A 5,856-nucleotide genomic window follows, 5' to 3' on the forward strand; every position below is an offset into this window, starting at 1 on the left:
TGAGAGAGGAACAGAATTTTAAAATGAGTTTTAAAATGAGTTTTATCCAAAATTTATAATTTAGTTCCAGTCATTTTTTTGAACTATAATTTATTTTTAGATAACGAAAAAGAAAGTCATCAGAAAACTACATGCCTTACAGAAAATAACAATTTGTTAATTAGTAAGCTAAGAAATATTAAATAAAATTACTAAACAATTGTAAGCTAAAAACATTAAATAAATGCATTTGTTAAGAAATTTTTACGTTTTAGGAATAAAAAATATCGATTATTTTTACTTTTTTTAAAAGCTTTTAGTCTCAAGAATATCTTACAAAAATGTTCTTTTGGGAAAAACGAAAATTGTTCAAAACATATACGATAAGATAAAATGATATGGTGTGTGGGGCCTCTTGATCGATTCAAATAGCGCACACTAATCAATACAACTAGCGCTCGCTATTATTTATGTTCAATCTTTCAAAACCATTCTAGAACGTTTCTATCCAATAGAGCAGAGTTTCATTCCCTTTTGAGTGTCTTTTGTTTCTAACGGAAAACGGAGCGATACTTATACTAAAATTTCAAAACTTTATTCGCTTTTTTTCCGAAATCGTGTTTTCAAATATTGTCATTACTGTTGCAACCGCGATTTCGAAATCGTAAGATTCTCAATAATATAAGACACTTCTTTGTATTAAACGAACATGCTATTTTATTATAAAATACAAAAGGAACATACGGCTCGAATAGTTCATAGTAACAACGGTAGTAAAAGTTAGAGTTATAAAGGCAAGAGCAGTAAGCGAAAGTCTCATCCTATTTTGTTTCTTTTCGTCCATACGTGGCCATTCCGGTACCTTCTTCCAACTCATTGCTCGGCCGGTAGCACGCGTCTTATGCTCTACGGTATTGAGAGCACTTCCAACTTTCCTCTTGAATTGTGACTTTTTGGTAGGAGCAAATCAATCTATCTTAGAAAAAATTAAAACAAAAATGAAATGAGAAGCATTTTGGTTTGATTTCTTGATATTACGACCATTTCAGGTCTTCTCATTTCTTCCAACGGTTTCCTCTTTTGAGATAACTACAGATTCCTCAAGGATAGTAGCTGCAAGTCCGTTAGTACAGTAGTCTCTGATATCGTAGTAATAGACTCGAAAAAATTATCAGCTTCCGGAATGTCCGATTTCCAAGGGAAATAGTCTTTAGATAGGTCGAATCAAATCGCCTTTACTCGTTTTCAGTTTTATCACCCACACGTAATACCTTTTCCAGGATAAACTTCTCTAATGATGAGCGGCCAGTCCAATCGTTTTTGTAAATTGTTTTCGATAAGCGACGTCTCCGACAACTACAGGCATGGAACTATTTCTGGGTTTAATTCGTCTACATAATTGACCCAAGTATTGTATACGGAAACGCTTTCTAAACTTTTCTTTCAATCTTTGCTGATAGCATATCCTTTTTGCAAAGTGGAACTGGTAAATTTGATCTAAGTCTGGAACGCCATTTTTTCGAATGTCACTGATGAACATCGTTGGAGAGAATGTGATCTCAGTATTTTTCTTTATTAAATAAGTAAGAGGTCTTGAATTCATAATAGCTTCGCAGTCATATAGAACAGTATTCATTTCTTCGTTCAGCTCAACGAAGTTCTTTTTAATATCCTCTTCAGTAGATCTTTAAGGAGATGGATAAACCACTCCCATCATCCTCTCCACCAGGCAGCTGAAGGTAGATTAAAATGCCATGTTATCTCATTGAGGGCACAATATTGAGAAATTTTCCGCCAATTAATCTTCTGTAGATTCTTAGCCCTACAAAATTTTTCCCATTATCGTTATATACAGTAGATCTTCCTCGATGTGCAATGAATTTTTTGAAGGCCTTCAGGAATTCCTTTGTTAATAGGGATATACCAGGTATGTAAATATGAAATCGGAATTTTTTAATAGAAAATACACGTTTATTGCATGAAAATGATTATTGCATGAAATGATAAAAAATATTTTATTCGAAGTATTGCCCATCAGTAGCTATACATTTTTTCCACCTGTTTGACAATTTGTGGATGCCACGCCAAAAAAATTGTTGCTCTTTTGAGCCAAACCAGTCTAGCCATTTTCGTACATCTTCGTAAGAAGTGAAGCGCTGCTGAACAAGTGCGTATCCCATCGATGCAAATAAGTGGTAATCGGACGGAGCCAAGTGTGATGAGTAAGCCGCATGCGAAAGTATTTCCCAACCAAATGCCTCAATCGTTTCCTTGAAATATTTGGTTGAGAAATACTTCCAGTTTTGTTGTGTGTGATGGTGCATATCATGAAGCAAAATCACTTTGTGTAGCCTTTTTTGATATTCCGGTCGTTTTTCACACAAAGCTTGATTCAAATTGATCATTTGTCGGTAGCATTCAGTATTAACGATTTCGCTAGGTTTTAGCAGCTCATAATAGATCACACCTTTCTGATCCCACCAAACACAGAGCATTGTCTTCCGTCCATAGCGATTTGGCCTTGCAGTCGATGGTTCGCCTGGAGTTATCCATGATCTTTTACGCTTAGGATTCTCAAAATATTCCATTTTTCATCGCCAGTCACAATTCGATGGAGAAATCACTTTCTTTTGTACCTGGCGATTTCACAGCATTTCGCAAATGGTTTTTCGGTTTTCCTACTGTCTTTCATTCAGTTCATGTGAAACCCATTTTCCCATCTTCTGGATCTTTTCCATGGATTTCAAACGTATGGAGACGGCTTCTCTTGTCACATTCAATTGATCCGCGAGTTGTTATTGAGTTTGAGCGTCTTCTCATCCAACAACGCTTACAATTCGCTGTCTTCAAACTATTTCGGTTTTCCACGTTTTTCGTTTCTCACGTCAAAATCGCCACTTTTGAATTTTTTAAACCACTCAAAGCACTGTGATGTACCAAGAGCATGCTCACTGTAAGCTTCGACAAGCATTCGATGCGATTCTGCAGCAGTTTTCTTCAAATGGTAACAGAAAATCAATGCTGTCCGCAAATCGTAGTTTCCAGGCACAAAATTCGACATGTTCAACGCTATTACAAACTATACTGTTGTTGAAACTTGTATTGTTGTAAGTTAAAAGTCTTTGTGAGATATCAGAACAAGGAAATAGCGTCAATGGCGCCGTCTGACGGCAACTACATTGACAGTTATGGCCATCTATTGATAAATTCCGGTTTCATATTTACCAGTATAAGCTTAAATCCGCTGTTTGCTCATAGATGGCATTAGTGAACGTACAAAGCTACCTTGGGCACACTTTTTTTTATGTGTTTGACATCTGTCAACATTAACCAGTGCACATCATCAGCAATTTCATACAACAACATACATTTTTTCTTTCGTCATCATCATGTCTAGTTTTTTGCTAAAAAAAAAGCAGGATATGCGGGAAGCTTTGCTTTTCTGTTTCAATTTGAAGAAATCGGCTGCCGAATCGCATCGAATGCTTGTGGAGGCCTATGCTTTATCAGAAACAACGTGCAGAGATTGGTTTCGCCGGTTCAATGACGACAATTTTGACCTGAGTGACAAGAAGCGTGAAAATCGGCCCAGGAAGGTTGAGGAATGTCAATTGCAGGCTCTTTTGGACGAGGACGATACCCAATCGCAAAAAATGCCGAGCAATTAGGTGTTTCTCAAGCAGCCATTTCCATGCGGCTACATGCTATGGGGAAGGTTCAAAAGATTGAAAAATAGGTGCCGCATGAACTGAACGATAGGTAGATGGAGCAACGCCAAAACACATGCCAAATTCTGCTTGTTAGACAAAAAAGAAAGTCGTTCCTGCATCGAATTGTGACAGGCGATGAAAAGTGGATTTATAGTATTTTCAAAATCCTAAACGCAAGAAATCTTGGATTGATCTCGCCCAACCAAACATCTTCCTCAAGACCAAAATCGCTTCGGACGGAAGACGATGCTGTGCGTTTGGTGGGATCAGGAGGGTGTCATCTACTACGAGCTGTTAAAACCTAGTGAAACTGTTAATGCTCACCAACTGGTTAAATTGCACCGTGCTCTGCGTGAAAAAAGGTCGCATTATCGGAAAAGACATGACAAACTGATTTTCCTTCACGACAACGCACTATCGCACACGTCAACAATGGTCCAAAACTACTTGGAGACACTCAACTGGGAAGTGCTACCCCATCCCGCTTACTCACCAGACCTGGCATCTTCTGACTATCACCTGTTTTCGTCAATGGGCCACGCGCTCGCTGAGTGGCACTTTGATTCTTACGAAGACGTCCGAAAATGGCTTGATGAGTGGTTTGCCTCGAAAGATAAGGAATTTTTTTGGCGTGTTATACACAAATTGCCCGAAAGATGGGATAAATGTATAGTTAGCGAGGGCAAGTACTTTGAATAAATTTGTTTTTGCTTCCTAGGAAAAAAAATGTGTTTTTCTGATTTAAAAACAGCGGATTTAAGCTTACACCTGATACATACCTGATAACCAACCAAGTGGACTGCACAAGTAAACAAACAGATATAAGCTTTTTGTCGCTCAAAAAAAGTAATCCAGCGTAATCAATATCATTTCAAATGCTGCTGCATCTCTCACTCTGTTTTCAGGTAACAATCTTAGCGATGATTTTTATCGTTTTCGATGCATACCAATGACAAACGATGCATTTTCTATTTCTGAGCTTATCATTCGATGACATTGCAAGACTCAAAACTTCTCGCGCAAGTTATTCATCACAATGTCAATACCAGCATGATTAAGTTTTAGATGAATGTGAAAAATAATTTTCAATGTCAATAAATGAATTGAATCCAACACTGAGACATGAAAGAAAAGATATCTTGATGATTGGAGGTTATTGTTTTTGTGCGTATTTGTTCATTCTCCTTGAAAACATTTAAACTTCGTGAATCGTTTTTTTCTAGAAATGATTCTTTCTGTGCTAGTCTACAGAGAAATAATTCTGCCTTAGTAATTTCTTTGGCACTTAACTCTTGAGTTTTGTTTACATGGACTCTTCGACAGTTATTCATAAATCTTAATATCCATGTGATGGTACACACAATTTTAGAAAACATCGAAAGTCTCTGTAAATTCCAAGGAACTGCCTCTCCACTTGCTTGTTCTACGGAGTTTAGCATAACGATTTCTTCGGCAATAGTCTCGGGGGATGTTCTCTCTTTGCATCGTCCGGAAGTCTTGCGTAACTCTAAGTTAAATATGTTCTCGTCAATTTTTCTTTCCTTTTTGGATTCTTCTTGAAGCTGAGGCAGCTTCAATCACTTCGATCCCTCCCACCATTTCAAGGAATTTCTTAGCACCTCGGGAAGGTAAATTCGCTGGGTTTATAACTCCAGGAACATATCTTCAAGATTCGTAAAGCTCCTTATTTCCAGAACACTATATTCCATTCAAAGACTTTCCATTGTCGAATCCATATTAGAACGATTATCGAATCACTCCAGAAATAGGTTTTGATATTTTGATAATCCATAGCCTTAATGAAGGATTACATTGTCCTAGCTCTAATGGAGGCTGCTAGTAACTCAAGGCAAAGTATGATCTTCTTTTCTTTGAGTGCTATTCTTGGCTTCTACGAGATGTATCTCGACTCCTATGCTTGACTCAACTTGTACAAAGATTGGTGCCGCGTATGCATTCTTACTGACATCGACAAAAACATAAAAGGACAATGAATCAGGATCTCTTTCCTCTCTAAAAATCCATCATGGAAATTTCAATACACATAGGAGACCTAGTTATTGAACCCATTCAAAAAATTTGCTTAATGTCGAAATCTATTTTTGTATCCTAATCCACATTTTTAATCCATAGATCTTGCAATAATAATTTTTATTTTAACAAAGTA

The 5,856-nt window shown here is 37.1% G+C and overlaps 1 pseudogene; it reads right to left on the reverse strand.

The window, feature by feature from the left end:
* Window positions 1-1,692: 1,692 nt before the first annotated feature.
* On the reverse strand, window positions 1,693-5,481 carry LOC105621826 (annotated as a pseudogene).
* Window positions 5,482-5,856: the final 375 nt, after the last annotated feature.

Source organism: Atta cephalotes, assembly GCF_000143395.1.
Source record: "Atta cephalotes unplaced genomic scaffold scaffold00037, whole genome shotgun sequence".
Lineage (NCBI taxonomy): Eukaryota > Metazoa > Arthropoda > Insecta > Hymenoptera > Formicidae > Atta > Atta cephalotes.